Source organism: Abramis brama (genome assembly GCF_963993115.1).
Source record: "Abramis brama genome assembly, chromosome: 24".
In the NCBI taxonomy this organism is placed as follows: Eukaryota; Metazoa; Chordata; class Actinopteri; order Cypriniformes; family Leuciscidae; genus Abramis; species Abramis brama.
Genome location: NC_139986.1, coordinates 27,022,084 through 27,041,068, shown reverse-complemented (window position 1 = coordinate 27,041,068; position 18,985 = coordinate 27,022,084). Strand labels below are relative to the sequence as shown.

The 18,985-nt window shown below is 45.7% G+C and overlaps 1 protein-coding gene and 1 gene segment (V, D, J or C); one reads left to right on the top strand and one right to left on the bottom strand.

Moving 5' to 3' along the window:
* The window catches only part of LOC311075644 (uncharacterized protein), a 64,172-nt gene that overhangs the window by 12,366 nt on the left and 32,821 nt on the right, over nt 1–18,985 (bottom strand). The window contains exon 1 of one of the 6 annotated variants that reach the window (XR_014604546.1): nt 10,262–10,280. The exons of 2 other annotated variants lie outside the window; for them this stretch is intronic. The gene's annotated coding sequence lies outside the window, so the exon portion shown is untranslated. Of the gene's footprint in view, nt 1–816; nt 1,024–10,261; nt 10,281–18,985 lie in introns of those variants that run through there. 3 more of the 6 variants (XR_014604547.1, XR_014604548.1, XR_014604549.1) reach the window with 3 other exon arrangements.
* Nucleotides 7–1,004, top strand: LOC311075661 (Ig kappa chain V region 3368-like). The segment is given in 2 exons: nt 7–591; nt 679–1,004.

The following is an 18,985-nucleotide window of genomic DNA, read 5'->3' as shown; positions in this document are numbered from 1 at the left end:
TCCTCAGACCAAGACAAAACATCCTCAATGTGGAGAATCAACTTACAACAGGAGTTTGCTTTGACTAGAGTTATAGACACAGTTCACACCTCGTCGAGGAACAGGAGGAAGTTTGGATGAAGGACACATTAAACAAAGTGTGTGATGATCCTCATGTCTGTTCATAAACTGCAGGAACACACATGGATTTGGTGTAAAATTTGGGGATTAACAGCGACGTTTCACTCCAACTACAGTAAAAATATTCTCACAGACGATATTCAGGTTCATATACTGAAGTTGGTCTTGTAGATTTATTCAGAACTGAATATAATTATATAATTTTTAACATCTTGACTATTGTAGAAGATCAAATATGAAAAACAATTTTTACTCTGTTCTCACTTCAGTGATTGTGTTTTGTGTCTGTTAATGAGTGACTGTCTTCAGGTAAATGATGTGGAGTGTGTTTGCATATTGATCAGATCTTCAGTGTGTGAGAGTGTTTATAGTGCTGTGAGTTTAACACTTCATCACTGACACACACAACAATCTTCATCAACATGACCTTCATCATCATCTTCATCTGGACTCTCACAGCGTTTGCTCAAGGTTTGTGGAGCACAAGTTTGATATTAATTCATTTCTTCAAGTATATTGTCAAAGTTTTGAGTGTATTTTCTTCTTGTTGTGTTTCAGAGTGTAGAGGACAGATCACCGTCACTCAGAGTCCCTCAATAACAGCAGAACAACCAGGAGGAACTGTGAATATCAAATGTAAAACCAGCAGAGATGTGCACAGGGATAGTGATGGAGATCATATATTCTGGTACTTACAGAAACCTGGAGAAGCTCCTAAACTCCTGATTTATTATGTAAACCGCCTCCAGTCAGGAACTCCATCTAGATTCAGTGGCAGTGGATCTAACAGTGATTTCACTCTGACCATCAGTGGAGTCCAGACTGAAGATGCTGGACATTATCACTGTCAGAGTTATCACAGTGGTGGTGTGTTCACACAGTGATAAAGAGTCGTACAAAAACCTCCGTCAGTCAGAGTCACAGTGACTGAACTGAAACTGCAGCTGCTCAATGGAGGATCTGAAATAACATCGTCACACTTGCATCTGCAATAAAACCATCTAAATTAATCTGACACTCTTAATAATTATAGAGTTCAGAAAGAGATTTTGTGCTCTTATAGATCAGGGACACATTTGAGATCTGAGTGATTTCAGTTTGCCCTAGTTACCCCATTTTATTAATAATAGATCTTAATTTTCACTCCATGGTTATTTCATTTGAGTATCCCATACTAACATGTAATTTGTTTACTATTGACTGTATTCATACTATATACTGCAGACAGTAAGAGTTTTATATTAGCTTGCTGTTTTAATTATAGCTCTGATCATCAGTTCAGTTTAGACACGCCTCTCCCTCCTCTGCACCAATCAGACGCCTCGGATAAGAAAGAGCCAGATAAGAACTTTAATTTGTGCTTTTAACTGAATTTTTATTGAAAACGTATTCACAAAATTATGGAAAGGTATAAACTGGCAGCTGATGATAACATGACCTGATAAACTGATGAATATGGACAAACCCGTTACAGTGAACAACTGGAACAGGATAAACTATTTCAGCAGGAATTACAGAAACCTGGAGAAACTCCTGAACTCCTGATTTATTATACAAACCTCCTCAACAGTGAAACTAAGCGAGTTTTAAACTCATATTTCATCATCAGGAGTGATTGTGTTTCTCAAACTATCTTTCTACTGTTATCAACAAAAGCTAAGTGCAAACCTAAAACTCTTTTCTCTGAGATAAACTAGTCAAACCATCCTCTGTAGCTATTGCTGGGTCTGCTGATCTCTGTGAAAGCTTTCAGTCTTTTATCAATCTTTCTCTTCTACTGCCACTCTATGGAAGGCATTTTGTCACATATTTTGCATACAGTTTTCTGTAATGAAATCGTTAATCTGGTTTTAATTTTCAATTTAATAATTTAAATAATTTATTTAAATTTGGCAGAAAATGCCTTCCATACCACTCCCCATTCAACTCAATATTTGATAGGTTCTCCATTAGACACTTTTTTACTCACAAATACATCTGTGGTTGAAAAACTGATTATCAAATCTAATTCTACCTCTTGTAAACTCGATCCTATTCCAACATATCTTCTAAAAACTCTTTTGCCTTCACTTATTCATCCGATTACTCACATTATTAACAGATCTCTTGCTACTGCCTATGTCCCGCTTAATCTGAAAATAGCGGCCATCACTCAAATTCTCAAGAAGTCCGGCCTCGACAACGCCATTCAGAACAACTATAGACCAATATCGAACCTCGCTTTTGTTAGCAAGCTACTTGAGAATGTAGTTGCGGCACAACTGCAGTCACACTTAGAGAGACATAATCTATTTGAACAATCTGGTTTCCGTCCATATGACAGCACAGAAACAGCTCTTTTAAAAGTGCTAAATTATCTCCTTCTTCTGATTCGGGTGCACATAGTATCCTGGTTCTTCTTATCCTCAGTGCAGCATTTGACACTGTGTGCCACTCTACACTTCTTTCTCGACTGTCTTCAATAGGTAGACCATTCTCTTCGGTGGTTGACTTCATATCTATCGGATAGACAGCAATTTGTTAGGATAGGTGAGAATCGATCCCGTACTGTCACTATTTCTCATGGTGTACCTCAAGGTTCTGTACTTGGTCCTCTTCTATTTCTCATTTATTTGCTGCCTCTAGGTCAGATCATCAGACGGCATGGTCTCAACTTTCATAGTTACGCTGATGATATTCAAATTTATTTCACGATTAATCCCAACTCAGCTTGTCCACTCGCTTCTGTTATCTCCTGCCTTCAGGAACTTAAAACATGGATGTCTGATAACGCCTCGGTTACGACTGTAACCTCGGTTCCCTGAAGAGGGAACGAGCGTTGCGTCGAGTTTGACGCTATGGGAACGCTTTGCGTGATGACGTCTTGAAGCACATGTAAAATCAGTCCAATGGTGTGGCGGAACGTCAGAGGCAGGTGACGTCACGTACCAGGAAGCTATAAAAGCCGGCCCGAAACAGAAAACGAAAGCTTCGTAAAGTCTGAAGTCGTGTTGACAGGCATGAAGGAGATATGGCAAGGTGACGCAACGCTCGTTCCCTCTTCAGGGAACCGAGGTTACAGTCGTAACCGAGGCGTTCCCTTTCAAGGGAACTCGCGTTGCGTCGAGTTTGACGCTATGGGAACGTCTATACCAACGCCTCCATAGCTACAAATGTCTGTCCTGTGTGAAATCTGGTGAGCAGCACTAGGAAGACAAAACATGAGACCCTGGAGCAGAGTCTAGAGTAGAACCTGACGAAAGTGTGCGGTGAGGACCAGCCTGCCGCATCACAAACGTCCTGTAACGAAACTCCTGATATAAGGGCCTTAGAGGCCGCCATACTCCTCGTAGAGTGCGACCGGACAGCCAAAGGAGAAGGCTGTCCAGCCGCCTCATAAGCAAGTGAGATAGTCTCAACCACCCACTTGCTCATCCTTTGCTTAGACACTGGACCTCCCTTGTTAGGGGAGCAAATGTCACTTTTACGCCACAGGGCAGCTCTGTGGACATACGCGTCTAACGCCCGAACAGGGCAAAGCAAATTATTCGCCTCCTGGTCCGATTTCGAAAGGGAGGAGGACCTCCAAGTGCCACGAGGGAAACGAGATACCAAAGGGGTCTTTCCCCACAGACATTCCACCCAAAGGACTGTGGTAAGCACCTACGGCCGCCACATAAACCTTTAAAGTGGACGGGGTCAGACCTGCAGTGAACCGGTCCTGCAGGAACTCCAGAACTGTACCAATTGGGCAGTTGACTGGATCCAACCGACGGTCACTACACAAAGAGGTGAATACTCTCCAGTTCAGGGCATAAAGTTTCCTCGTGGAGGGAGCTCTGGACTGTAGAATGGTCTCAACAACCTCAGTTGAGAGACCTGACTCTATGAGCTGGGCCCCCTCAGAGGCCAAGCCCACAGGTTCCACAGTTCTGGTCGGGGGTGAAAAATCGAGCCCCCTGCTTGGGACAGAAGGTCCCTCCTGACGGGTAGCTCCAGAGGAGGCCCGTCGAGGAGGGACACAAGATCGGGAAACCATACTCTGCCCGGCCAGCGCGGGGCTATAAGAAGCAGGCAAACCCGGTCCCTGCGAACTCTTTCCAGAACTCCCGGGAGCAGAGCAACTGGGGGAAAGGCGTACAGACGTAGCCTCGACCACGTCTGTACCATAGCATCCAGTCCCAGAGGAGCTGGATGCGTGAGGGAGAACCAAAGTGGACAGTGAGACGTCTCTCGAGACGCAAACAGATCCACTTATAATTTCCATATCAGCTCCACCACCTCGGGGGTGGAGCCACCATTCCCCGGGCCTCGGCCCCTGTCTCGACAGAGTGTCTGCTCCTATATTCTGGACCCCGGGGATGTAGGCTGCCTTGAGTGACAGCAACTTCCCCTGGGACCACAAGAGGATATGGCGTGCCAGCGCAAACCCCCTTGATATAGGCGACTACCGACGTGTTGTCCGTATGTACTACACATGGTGTCCCCTGAGACCTGTGATAAAGCTCCTCAGAGCCCGGAAGACAGCTAACATCTCTAGGCTATAGAATGCCAGGAACGATGATGGTCTTCCCACAGACCTTGAGATGAGCGACCCTCAGGATCGCTCCCCAACCCGTGAGGGAAGCATCCGTCGTTAGCAGTTTGCGACGACAAGGAGCTCCCAGCACTGGGCCCTGGGACAGGAACCAAGGTTTCTTCCACATAACCAAGGCACGTAGGCATCGCCGCGTGACCTTGATTGTGCGAAATGGGTTGCCCCTCGGGGAAAAACCCTCTGGTCCTGAGCCACCACTGCAGGGGCCTCATGTGCAGCAGTCCAAAAGGTATCCCGTTGGAAGCTGCTGCCATGAGACCCAACAGTCTCTGGAACTGTTTGACAGTGAGTAGCTGGCCTAGCTTTACACTTCTCACAGCTGCCAGGATCGAAGCGTGGCGATGACAGGCGCGCCTGCATCGACACTGAATCCCAAACCACGCCTAAAAAAGTGGTCCTCTAAATAGAGAAGCACACTCTTCTTGGCGTTCAGCCGTAACCCCAACTCTTTCATATGGGCGAGAACAACATCTCGATGTTGAACCGCCATCTAATGCGACTGAGCTAAAATCAACCAATCGTCGATGTAGTTCGTGATGCGAATACCCCGGAGGCGCAGAGGCGCCAGAGCTGCATCCACGCATTTGGTGAAAGTGCGGGGTGATAAAGCCAGGCCGAATGGAAGAACTCGATATTGGTATGCTTTGCCCCCGAAAGCAAACCTCAGGAACTTCCAATGACACGGACGGATGGAAATATGCGTCCTTGAGGTCTATCGTGACAAACCAGTCCTCGGACTAATCTGTGGCACGATTGTCTCAATGTTAACATTTTGAACTTGAGCTGCATGACAACTCGAAGACCTAAAATGGGACGCAATCCCCCGTCCTACTTTGGAACTATGAAGTACCGGCTGTAAAACCCGGTTTCCCTGTTGGAGGGAGGTACATATTCTATGGCCCCTTTCTCTAACAGAGTGTTTACTTCCTGTTCCATAACCAGAACCTGCTCGGGGCCCACCATAGTGGGCAGGACCCCCATAAACCGCGGTGGGCGTTACTAGAATTGTATCTAATACCCTTTTTCCACGGTCTGCAGGACCCAACGAGAAACATTTGACAGTAGCTTCCACGCTGTCAAAGATTCTACTAGAGGTACCAGTCTCTCGAGACTGGTTTCTGGATTTTGTTGCTGTACCGGCAGGGAACGACCAAACAGACTGCTCTAGCACCCTCCTCAGAGGGGGCGGGCATCCCGAGGCCACTACGTTTCCGGGTGGACCTTGAGATATGTGCTCGCCGGAGACCGCTGCGCCCTGTAACGCCGGAGGCGGCAGGGTTGGCAGAACGGTCCCCTGAGGGCACCGAAGAGAGACGGCACCGTATTTTTCTCCTGCTGTTGAGCAGTCGGTTCGTCGCCCTGTAACGGCGCACCGGCAGGGAACGACCAAACAGACTGCTCTAGCACCCTCCTCAGAGGGGGCGGGCATCCCGAGGCCACTACGTTTCCGGGTGGACCTTGAGATATGTGCTCGCCGGAGACCGCTGCGCCCTGTAACGCCGGAGGCGGCAGGGTTGGCAGAACGGTCCCCTGAGGGCACCGAAGGGAGACGGGCACCGTGAAAAGAGGTGTTAACCGCTCTGCTTCGGGGGGACTACCCTCATTTGTCCTGAGCCCTCAGACATCAGGACTTTTTCCCAGCAGCCTTCTTGGCGGTAATAACGGTCCGCAGATCCGTTTTACCCCTCGAAGACTGCTGGGTTTGAGAGCGCCCTCCGTGTCCCCGAGATTTTTGTGGGGGAGCACGGGAGGAAACGCTCTGTTTCTGAGTGGCGCGGTGCTCAGCGCTCTTTTTAGAGGAGTGAGGCTGCTCCCGCTCAGCAGCCTCATAGAAAGAACGGCGGGGGAGAAGTTTCTGAAGTGCAGCTGCCTGTTTTGAAGCTTCTTGTGACTTCGCTACAGCACTATTAACTGCGTCTCCAAATAACCCTTGCGTGGATACTGGTGCATCTAAAAGAACATGTTTTTCTTTGTCCTTTATGTCACTTAAGTTGAGCCACAGATGCCTCTCAGTGGCCACCAGGGCTGCCATAGAGCGGCCGATGGATTTAGCCGTCTCCTTGGTGGCCCTGAGAGACAAATCCGTGGCTCTACGCAGTTCAGACACCGTATCAGCACTAATACCCCCGCCCTCCTCAAAATCACCCAATAACTCAGCCTGGTAAGCCTGCATTATGGACATTGTATGTAAACACGCTGCAGCTTGACCGGCGGCGGCATAAGCTTTATGAACCAGGGAAGAAGTAACTTTTACTGGCTTGGATGGAAGTGCAGGAGCCTTCAGAGAAGATGCCGTTGCTGGAGAGAGATAGCTCGCGAGCGTCTCTTCCACCTTCGGCATCTCCCCATAACCATGCTCTTTATAATTGTGAATGGATGAATAGTGTGATGTTTGTGCAGTATACACTCGATATGACACTGGTTTCGCCCACGATCTCGACACCTCGGTGTGGAGATCGGGGAAAAACGGCAGGCTCCTGCGCTGGGGCTGCGCACGAGATGGCAGGAAGCGTTCGTCGAGCTTACTTTTCGAACGAACGTCCTGCCTATCTTCTGGCCACTCAATAGACAGTCTGTCAACAGCTCTAGTAATGACATCGAGCAGTTCCTCAAACGCATGAGACTGAGGTGGCGAATCCTCAGACTCAGCTACAATACTCACAACATCCAACTCCTCAGAGCTGGATAGTTGCAGTACTGGTACCTCTATCGGGGGGGAAGAAACCGCAGCGCGTGCTTCCACACCCTGATAAGAGGCACTGGATCTATCAGACGGATGCTGAGATAAGGCAGAGCCCGTCTCAACATCCACTGATAAATCCATCTGTGAACCCCAGGTCTGAGATCGACGCCGTGCCTCGGCAGCGGCGGGACCCGAGCCCTGGGGAGCGTGGTCGGGATTGAACCGAGCCAAGCGGGATCGGAGCGTACGCAATGGAAGCGCACAGCAATGCACACAGTCACCACCCTCGAGTGCTGACTGGGCATGCTCCTCTCCCAAACAAACAACACAAAGAGTGTGTGTGTCACCTCCCGTTAAATAACGCGGGCAGGGATGGACACACACTCTAAACTGCTGCTCGCTCGCCATACTGAATATATATATATATGATATAGACAGACAACACCAAATATACAGACAGATTTCACACAGAGCGCAACTGAAGACTCAGAAAGCTTTCGTTTTCTGTTTCGGGCCGGCTTTTATAGCTTCCTGGTACGTGACGTCACCCGCCTCTGACGTTCCGCCACACCATTGGACTGATTTTACATGTGCTTCAAGACGTCATCACGCAAAGCGTTCCCATAGCGTCAAACTCGACACAACGCGAGTTCCCTTGAAAGGGAACTTCTTACAGCTTAATGCTGGGAAAACTTAAATCCTGTTAATTGGCTCCAAATCAAAGAGTTTACCCGGACATGACATTTTTATTGATATTGATGGTGTTCAGATTAGGCCTTCAAAAACTGTGCGGAATCTGGGAGTTTTGTTTGACCCCACGTTATGCTTTCATTCACACATCGGTCAGACTGTTAAATCATGCCTTTTTCACCGCGGAATATTGTTCGTATACGCCCCTCTCTTAACTTTGGAGATGCTGAAACTGTTATTCATGCTTTCATAACTTCCAGATTGGACTACTGTAACTCCTTATACAGCGGCCTACCCACCAAAGCAATACATCACCTTCAAATGGTACAAAACTCTGCAGCTCGAGCACTTACATAATAAAAAATCTGCTCATATTACCCCTATCCTTCATCAACTTCACTGGCTTCCTTTGGTCAATCGCATCCAGTTTAAACTATTAGTCTTAGTTTATAAAGCCTGTCATGGTCCCGCACCTCAATACCTCGCTGAGTTATTGCAACCCCATACAGAAAAAAAATATATTGAAATATACTTTAAAGTGTCAAAAATATATGTGGCATATATTCCAAATACATTGAAATATATTTGCATTGTTGTCCACTTATATTTATCATTTTGAAATATATTCTGAAATATAACAAAAATATATGATGTTAAGTGTGAAATATATTTACATTTATAACATGTAATGTAAAATATATGACAAAATATATGGTCATAAAATGTTTAGCTTGCTAAAGATGGGTCGAAAATGTATTTTGATCATAGTAATTCCTCTACCTTTTCCCCAATACACAACAGTAGGCTACCATATTTCACTACTGTATTATGACACACAGCTATAATAAATACTGTACTTACATTTAAATGACTGCAATGTAAAATTACAGATAGTTGCTTTCCTAGGACTATTAGGCCATATTAGGTGGCACGTACCTAACACTAAGTGCCATTATTAGATTTATTGTTGTTTTATTGACATCTTTCCTGAAGTCATTTAAATATTGAAAATATGCACAATATTTATGATGCAAGTATAGCAGTGACACTCCAACAGTGAAGTGCACTTAAACAATAGATAGAACTCAGTGTCTAACGCTGCATACACACACTATTAAATAACTGTATTCAATTCTGTAAAAATAGGAACTAAAGTCAGTAAAGCGGCAGTCGTGGCCTGCTGGTTAGGGCTTCAGGCTTGTAACCGAAGGATTGCTGGTTTGATCCCCGACCAGTAGGAAAAATGTGGGTGGGTGAAGTAGAGCACTGCTCTCCCATGCCCACATCCACGGCTGAAGTGGTCTATCTAAAAAAAATAAATTGAAAATATGCTGTTTGTTTGTCAAAATGTTGACTTTTTAAATTTCAAAATATATTTACATATATTTAACTAAAATATATTTATTGGGCCAATTTCAAATATTTGCATATATTCCAAAAATATATTCTGAAAATATATTTCAAAACATTTCTTTTGTGTATGGGTTGGGTTCTATAAAAAATAAACATATTATTATTATTATTATTAATAAATTCAACTGTAAAGTAATAGTGTCATTATTCAGCTTAAATGAGTTCAGTGTTGATGCAAGTTAAATAACAGTTTTAAATGTTGCAAAGTTCATCAGTTATGAAGCAAACTCAATTCAAGTATAAAGCCAAACATATATATTATAAAATGGTATAGTGATGAAGTGAGGTTTTAAAGTTCACACTTATTTGATGAATCATGACGATTACATGATATATTTGATGTTGTGTTTGACAGGATGAGAAGAACGAGCTCCTCCTGAACTTTAATTTAGAGCCTCATTTAAATAAAATATTTCTCCATTTGCATATTGATCAGATCTTCAGTGTGTGAGAGTGTTTATAGTGCTGTGAGTTTAACACTTCATCACTGACACACACAACAATCTTCATCAACATGACCTTCATCATCATCTTCATCTGGACTCTCACAGCGTTTGCTCAAGGTTTGTGGAGCACAAGTTTGATATTAATTCATTTCTTCAAGTATATTGTCAAAGTTTTGAGTGTATTTTCTTCTTGTTGTGTTTCAGAGTGTAGAGGACAGATCACCGTCACTCAGAGTCCCTCAATAACAGCAGAACAACCAGGAGGAACTGTGAATATCAAATGTAAAACCAGCAGAGATGTGTTCCGTGGAGATCGTTTATCCTGGTACTTACAGAAACCTGGAGAAGCTCCTAAACTCCTGATTTATTGGGCCAATCGCCTCCAGTCAGGAACTCCATCTAGATTCAGTGCCAGTGGATCTAACAGTGATTTCACTCTGACCATCAGTGGAGTCCAGACTGAAGATGCTGGACATTATTACTGTATGAGTCGCCATTGCAGAACAGATTCTTATAATAATTGTGTGGGTGATCGTGTGTTCACACAGTGATAAAGAGTCGTACAAAAACCTCCGTCAGTCAGAGTCACAGTGACTGAACTGAAACTGCAGCTGCTCAAACACTTTCACACACACACACACACACACACACACACACACACACACACACACACAACAGTGAAGAAACGACTCAATATGATCTTATTATGGAGCTTATTATCAGTTTTTCACCTTTTTGATTGTGATTTTTCAGAATTCATATTTGTCTCCTTTTTCCTATTACATCCTTCATCTAGAAATTCAGTCACTTTTGATTTTCACTTCAGTGGATATTTTTCAATCCTTCACCACATTTTTTTTGTTGTTGATTTTCTGCATTTATGATTTTATATATTCTTCTTTCTAAACTGAATCACCAGCATCTTAAATCTGTGCTTGATCAGTTTAGTCAGTTATTTAGTCCCCATAGATCTGAACACACTTAATTAACGTAAGATTATATCTAACCAGAGGCCACGACCATTACCATAGAACTAAGCTGACTAACTTAACTACTTCTAATGGTAACTTTGTATAATTATGCCGTGGTTTCACACGTACACTTAGTTAGAATAATGCTCACCCTGTTTAGATTAGTCTATATATTGACTTTGCCGATGTGTTAGTCGGATCTCTGAAACTTCAGTCGGCGAGCTCCTCTGCTCCTCCTCGGCTGAACGCCAGTCCGTTACTAACCTGAGTGTAGAGTTGTGGTGTTATGGACTTAATGTAATCTACCAGAGTTAATCATTTCAGAGTAAATCAGAATAAATCCAAATGTAACAATTAATTATTAGTCAGGTAAATGTGTCATGCCAATTACATAATCAATTAAAAGATAATCAATACAAAACATCAAATGCTCAGCGATAAAGAGTAAAAGATGCATAAACCTGACATTAGAAAAATACATGATGTCGAGTGTCTTGAGGACGTTCAGCATCACGGGCCGATCTTGGCTACAGAATCACCCGAGCCTCTTGAGGCGTTTTCCTCCTCAGACCAAGACAAAACATCCTCAATGTGGAGAATCAACTTACAACAGGAGTTTGCATTGACTGGAGTTATAGACACAGTTCACACCTCGTCGAGGAACAGGAGGAAGTTTGGATGAAGGACACATTAAACAAAGTGTGTGATGATCCTCATGTCTGTTCATAAACTGCAGGAACACACATGGATTTGGTGTAAAATTTGGGGATTAACAGCAGAGTTTCACTCCAACTACAGTAAAAATATTCTCACAGACGATATTCAGGTTCATATACTGAAGTTGGTCTTGTAGATTTATTCAGAACTGAATTGAATTATATCATTTTTAACATCTTGGCTATTGTAGAAGATTAAATATGAAAAACATTATTTTCACTCTGTTCTCACTTCAGTAATTGTGTTTTGTGTCTGTTAATGAGTGACTGTCTTCAGGTAAATGATGTGGAGTGTGTTTGCATATTGATCAGATCTTCAGTGTGTGAGAGTGTTTATAGTGCTGTGAGTTTAACACTTCATCACTGACACACACAACAATCTTCATCAACATGACCTTCATCATCATCTTCATCTGGACTCTCACAGCGTTTGCTCAAGGTTTGTGGAGCACAAGTTTGATATTAATTCATTTCTTCAAGTATATTGTCAAAGTTTTGAGTGTATTTTCTTCTTGTTGTGTTTCAGAGTGTAGAGGACAGATCACCGTCACTCAGAGTCCCTCAATAACAGCAGAACAACCAGGAGGAACTGTGAATATCAAATGTAAAACCAGCAGAGATGTTTATTACAGTAGACCTTATTATTTTTTATTCTGGTACTTGCAGAAACCTGGAGAAACTCCTAAACTCCTGATTTATTTAACAAACCGCCTCCAGTCAGGAACTCCATCTAGATTCAGTGGCAGTGGATCTAACAGTGATTTCACTCTGACCATCAGTGGAGTCCAGACTGAAGATGCTGGACATTATTACTGCAAGAGTTACAACTACATCAACAGTAAATATGTGTTCACACAGTGATAAAGAGTCGTACAAAAACCTCCGTCAGTCAGAGTCACAGTGACTGAACTGAAACTGCAGCTGCTCAAACACTTACACACACACACACACACACACACACACACACATTATTCACAATGCATGTGAATAGACATGTTTCAACTTTGAGCAGAAGAAATGAAAATCATACATGTCTGGAACATGCATATGAGAGTGAGTAAATTATGACAGGTTTTCATTATTATGTGAAATATCCTTTAAGACTCTTCAGAGCCTCCTCTAGCCCTTGTGCATTGTTTAAATTTACTACCTTTCGTTATGTTTGTGGCTGAAAACAGCCACTACTTTAAACTGCTGTAAAAATGTATTAGATAAATATTTTTTTCAATTTTTTTTGCATAAATCTATTAATCAACCTGAGTCCTGCTCAAAAATACTAAATGTTTAAAAAAAATTCAGGATTTTAACTCTTTAATTGCCAAATTTGTAAATTATGTCACTGATTTGGGGGGAAAAAAACACAAAATGACTAATTTTCAATATAAAATGTGATTGTGGACTGGATTTTTTTTTACCTTTTATCACAGTCTTGGACATGTCAAAGATTAGAAACAACATTGGTTTTGATGCATTGTTAGTTTTTGTGCAGCATCAGATTTTAACTTTTTCTCCCTCATTTACTGTTCGTGGCTGTTTTTGCCCCATTGACTTCCATTATAACCACATTTTTTGATTGCAAAGCCATGACACCATATAATCATGCATTTTTGATTGTTGGTGGTTTTCCCTGTTGGGAAGAGGTAAAATTTGTAATTTTTACTGTTGATAACCAGGTGGCACCATTAACCCTTTAGATAGGCCTGTGCAAAAAAAAGCTTAATTTCTGGCTTTTACATGGAGTTATATGGAGTTTATATCGAGTATAAAAACATAATAAAGTGTGTGTGTGTGTGTGTGTGTGTGTGTGTGTGTGTGTGTGTGAACTCACCTTGATGCGTCTGAGAAAATCAAAATATGCACCTCAGCTCTCAGAACTACATGGAGTAAACAAAAACAAAGTAAGTGTATTTATGCATCTGCTGCCTTTTGATGGTGAGAAATGCAGACTAAACAAAAACAAAGCAAGTGGATTTAAACGCGTACATGCAAGCCTGCTGGTCATTTGATGGTGAGAAGAGCAGCAAGCAACATGAGAAAGGGCTTGACTTGTAGTGAAGTTTTAGAGATGATTATGCAGCCTGACCCCTCCAGCGAGCTGCATGATGTATCGTCTTCCCCCTCTGACACCACAGACTCAGGAGAGTCAGATCCTGATTTGGATGTGGCACCCTCATCATCCTCTCTAGCTTCCACTGAAGGCAAGGAGGATTCGGAGGATCCTGGATCTGGGTGGATTGGGAGAAACGGCGAAGTGTGGTTTTCCACCAACGCGGAGACAACTCCCTTTCTTCAGCCTGCCAGAGGCGTGACTCCAGGGCCGACGCGCTATGCCATCGCAAAGGTCCAGAACATGGATTCCGTGTTCAATCTGTTTTTTACGGAGGAGATGATTGACCTCATTGTCAGCATGACTTGCGTCAACACATACATGTTTGTACAGTCATACAAACATGTATGACTATGCCTTGCGATGGCATAGCGCGTCGGCCCTGGAGTCACGCCTCTGGCAGGCTGAAGAAAGGGAGTTGTCTCCGCGTTAGTGGAAAACCACACTTCGCCGTTTCTCCCAATCTACCCAGATCCAGGATCCTCCGAATCCTCCTCGCCTTCAGTGGAAGCTAGAGAGGATGATGAGGGTGCCACATCCAAATCAGGATCTGACTCTCCTGAGTCTGTGGTGTCAGAGGGGGAAGACGATACTTCCTGCAGCTCGCTGGAGGGGTCAGGCTGCATAATCATCTCTAAAACGTCACTACAAGTCAAGCCCTTTCTCATGTTGCTTGCTGCTCTTCTCACCATCAAATGACCAGCAGGCTTGCATGCACGCGTTTAAATCCACTTGCTTTGTTTTTGTTTAGTCTGCATTTCTCACCATCAAAAGGCAGCAGATGCATAAATACACTTACTTTGTTTTTGTTTACTCCATGTAGTTCTGAGAGCTGAGGTGCATATTTTGATTTTCTCAGACGCATCAAGGTGAGTTCACACACACACACACACACACACACACACAAACACACACTTTATTATGCTATTATACTTCATATAAACTCCATATAACTCCATGTAAAAGCCAGAAACTAAGCTTTTTTTTGCACAGGCCTATCTAAAGGGTTAATGGTGCCATCTGGTTATCAACAGTAAAAATGACAAATTTTACCTCTTCCCAACAGGGAAAACCACCAACAATCAAAAATGCATAATTATATGGTGTCATGGCTTTGCAATCAAAAAATGTGGTTATAATGGAAGTCAATGGGGCAAAAACGCCTCGGTTACGACTGTAACCTCGGTTCCCTGAAGAGGGAACGAGCGTTGCGTCGAGAATGACGCTATGGGGAACGCTTTGCGTGATGACGTCTTGAAGCACATGTAAAATCAGTCCAATGGTGTAGCGGGACGTCAGAGGCGGGTGACGTCACGTACCAGGAAGCTATAAAAGCCGGCCCGAAACAGAAAACGAAAGCTTCGTAAAAGTCTGAAGTCGAGCTGACAGGCATGAAGGAGATATGGCAAGGCGACGCAACGCTCGTTCCCTCTTCAGGGAACCGAGGTTACAGTCGTAACCGAGGCGTTCCCTTTCAAGGGAACTCCCGTTGCGTCGAGAATGACGCTATGGGGAACGTCTATACCAACGCCTCCATAGCTACGAATGTCTGTCCTGTGTGTAATCTAATAGAGCAGCACTAGGATGACAAAACATGAGACCCTGGAGCAGAGTCTAGATCCAAAGAGTAAAACCTGACGAAAGTGTGCGGTGAGGACCAGCCTGCCGCATCACAGACATCCTGTAGTGAAACTCCTGAAATAAGGGCCTTAGAGGCCGCCATACTCCTTGTAGAGTGCGACCGGACAGCCAAAGGAGAAGGCTGCCCAGCCGCCTCATAAGCAAGTGAGATAGCCTCGACCACCCACTTGCTCATTCTTTGCTTAGACACCGGCCCTCCCTTGTTAGGGGAGCCAAAGCAAACAAACAACTGATCACTTCTGCGCCACAGGGCAGCTCTGTGGACGTAGGCGTCTAACGCCCGAACTGGGCAAAGCAAATTATTAGCCTCCTGGTCCGCATTCTGGAAGGGAGGAGGACAGAAGGCCTGCAGAATAATAGGTCTGGCCACATTAGTGGGGACCTTGGGGACATAACCCGGTCTGGGATGGAGAAAAGCTTTCACCATACCCGGAGCAAACTCTAAGCAGGACGGAGCAACCGACAATGCTTGAATATCCCCAATTCTCTTAAGAGAAGAAATGGCAAGAAGGAAAATAGCTTTCAAAGTCAGAAACTTTTCCGAAACCTCCTCAATGGGCTCAAAGGGGGCCAGGGACAGGCCTTGTAGAGCAATGGACAAGTCCCATGGCGGCACCCTAGAGCGGACTGCAGGCCTCAGCCTCCAAGTGCCACGAAGGAAACGAGATACCAGAGGGTCCTTCCCCACAGACATTCCACCCAAAGGAATGTGGTAAGCACCTATGGCCGCCACATAGACCTTTAAAGTGGACGGGGTCAGACCTGCAGTGAACCGGTCCTGCAGGAACTCCAGCACTGTACCAATTGGGCAGTGGACTGGGTCCAACCGACGGTCACTACACCAAGAAGTGAATACTCTCCACTTCAGGGCATAAAGTTTCCTCGTGGAGGGAGCTCTGGACTGTAGAATGGTCTCAACAACCTCAGTTGAGAGACCTGACTCTATGAGCTGGGCCCCCTCAGAGGCCAAGCCCACAGGTTCCACAGTTCTGGGCGGGGGTGAAATATTGAGCCCCCTGCCTGGGACAGAAGGTCTCTCCTGACGGGTAACTCCAGAGGATGCCCGTCGAGGAGGGAGACCAGATCGGGAAACCATACTCTGCCCGGCCAACGCGGGGCTATTAGAAGCAGGCAAACCCGGTCCCTGCGAACTCTCTCCAGAACTCCCGGGAGCAGAGCAACTGGGGGAAAGGCGTACAGACGTAGCCTCGGCCACGTCTGAACCATAGCATCCAGTCCCAGAGGAGCTGGATGCGTGAGGGAGAACCAAAGTGGACAGTGAGACGTCTCTCGAGACGCAAACAAATCCACTTGTGCTTGGCCGTACTCCCTCCATATCAGCTCCACCACCTCGGGGTGGAGCCTCCATTCCCCGGGCCTCGGCCCCTGCCTCGACAGAGTGTCTGCTCCTATATTCTGAACCCCGGGGATGTAGGCTGCTCTGAGTGACAGCAACTTCCCCTGGGACCACAAGAGGATATGGCGTGCCAGATTTGATAATGGGCGCGAGCGCAAACCCCCTTGGTGGTTGATGTAGGCGACTACCGACGTGTTGTCCGTATGCACTAACACATGGTGTCCCCTGAGGTCTGTGACAAAGCTCCTCAGAGCCCGGAAGACAGCTAACATCTCTAGGCGATTGATATGCCAGGAACGATGATGGTCTTCCCACAGACCTTGAGCTGAGCGACCCTCCAGGATCGCTCCCCAACCCGTGAGGGAAGCATCCGTCGTTAGCAGTCTGCGACGACAAGAAGCTCCCAACACTGGGCCCTGGGACAGGAACCAAGGTTTCTTCCACATAACCAAGGCACGTAGGCATCGCCGCGTGACCTTGATTGTGCGAAATGGGTTGCCCCTCGGGGAAAACCCCCTGGTCCTGAGCCACCACTGCAGGGGCCTCATGTGCAGCAGTCCAAAAGGTATCACGTTGGAAGCTGCTGCCATGAGACCCAACAGTCTCTGGAACTGTTTGACAGTGAGTAGCTGGCCTAGCTTTACACTTTTCACAGCTGCAAGGATGGACTCTATACGTGGCGGTGACAGGCGCGCCTGCATCGATACTGAGTCCCAAACCACGCCTAGGAAAGTGGTTCTCTGGAGTGGAGAAAGCACACTCTTCTTGGCGTTCAGCCGTAACCCCAGCTCTTTCATGTGGGCGAGAACAACATCTCGATGTTGAACCGCCAACTGATGCGACTGAGCTAAAATCAACCAATCGTCGATGTAGTTCATGATGCGAATCCCCTGAAGGCGCAGAGGCGCCAGAGCTGCATCCATACATTTCGTGAAAGTGCGGGGTGATAAAGCTAGGCCGAATGGAAGAACACGATATTGGTATGCTTTGCCCCCGAAAGCAAACCTCAGGAACTTCCAATGACACGGACGGATGGAAATATGGAAATATGCGTCCTTGAGATCTATCGTGACAAACCAGTCCTCGGACCTGATCTGTGGCACGATCTGTCTCAATGTCAACATTTTGAACTTGAGCTGCATGACTGACTCGTTCAGAACTCGAAGATCCAAAATGGGACGCAATCCCCCGTCCTTTTTTGGAACTATGAAGTACCGGCTGTAAAACCCGGTTTCCCTGTCGGAGGGAGGTACATATTCTATGGCCCCTTTCTCTAACAGAGTGTTTACTTCCTGTTCCATAACCAGAACCTGCTCGGGGCCCACCACTGTGGGTAGGACCCCCATAAACCGAGGTGGGCGTTTCTTGAATTGTATCTGATACCCTTTTTCTACGGTCTGCAGGACCCAACGAGAAACATTTGACAGTAGCTTCCACGCTGTCAAAGATTCTACTAGAGGTACCAGCCTCTCGAGACTGGTTTCTGGATTTTGTTGTTGTTGAGCAGTCAATTCGACGCCCTGTAACGGCGCACCGGCAGGGAGCGACCGAACAGACTGCTCTAACACCCTCCTCGGAGGGGGCGGGCATCCCGAGGCCACTACGTTTCCGGGTGGTCCTTGAGATATGTGCTCGCCGGAGACCGCTGCGCCCTGTAACACCGATGGCGGCAGGGTTGGCAGAACGGTCCCCTGAGGGTACCGAAGAGAGACGGGCACCGTAAAAAGAGGTGTTAACCGCTCTGCTTCGGGGGGGACTACCCTCATTAATCCTGAGCCCTCGGACGTCAGGATTTCTTCCCAGCAGCCTTCTTGGCGGTAATAACGGTCCGCAGATCCGTTCTACCCCTCGAAGACTGCTGGGTTTGAGCGCGCCCTCCGTGTCCCCGAGATTTTTGTGGGGGAGCACGGGAGGACACGCTCTGCTTCTGAGTGGCACGATGCTCAGCACCCTTTTTAGAGGAGTGAGGCTGCTCCCGCTCAGCAGCCTCATAGAAAGAACGGCGGGGAAGAAGCTTTTGAAGAGCAGATGCTTGTTTAGCGGCTTCTTGTGATTTTGCAACCGCAATATTTACTGCATCCCCAAATAACCCGGCAGTGGAAACCGGAGCGTCTAACAGAACATGCTTTTCTTTGTCCTTAATATCGCTCAGGTTGAGCCACAGATGCCTCTCAGTGGCCACCAGGGCTGCCATAGACCGCCCGATAGATTTAGCGGTCTCCTTGGTGGCTCTGAGAGAAACATCCGTGGCTCTGCGCAGTTCAG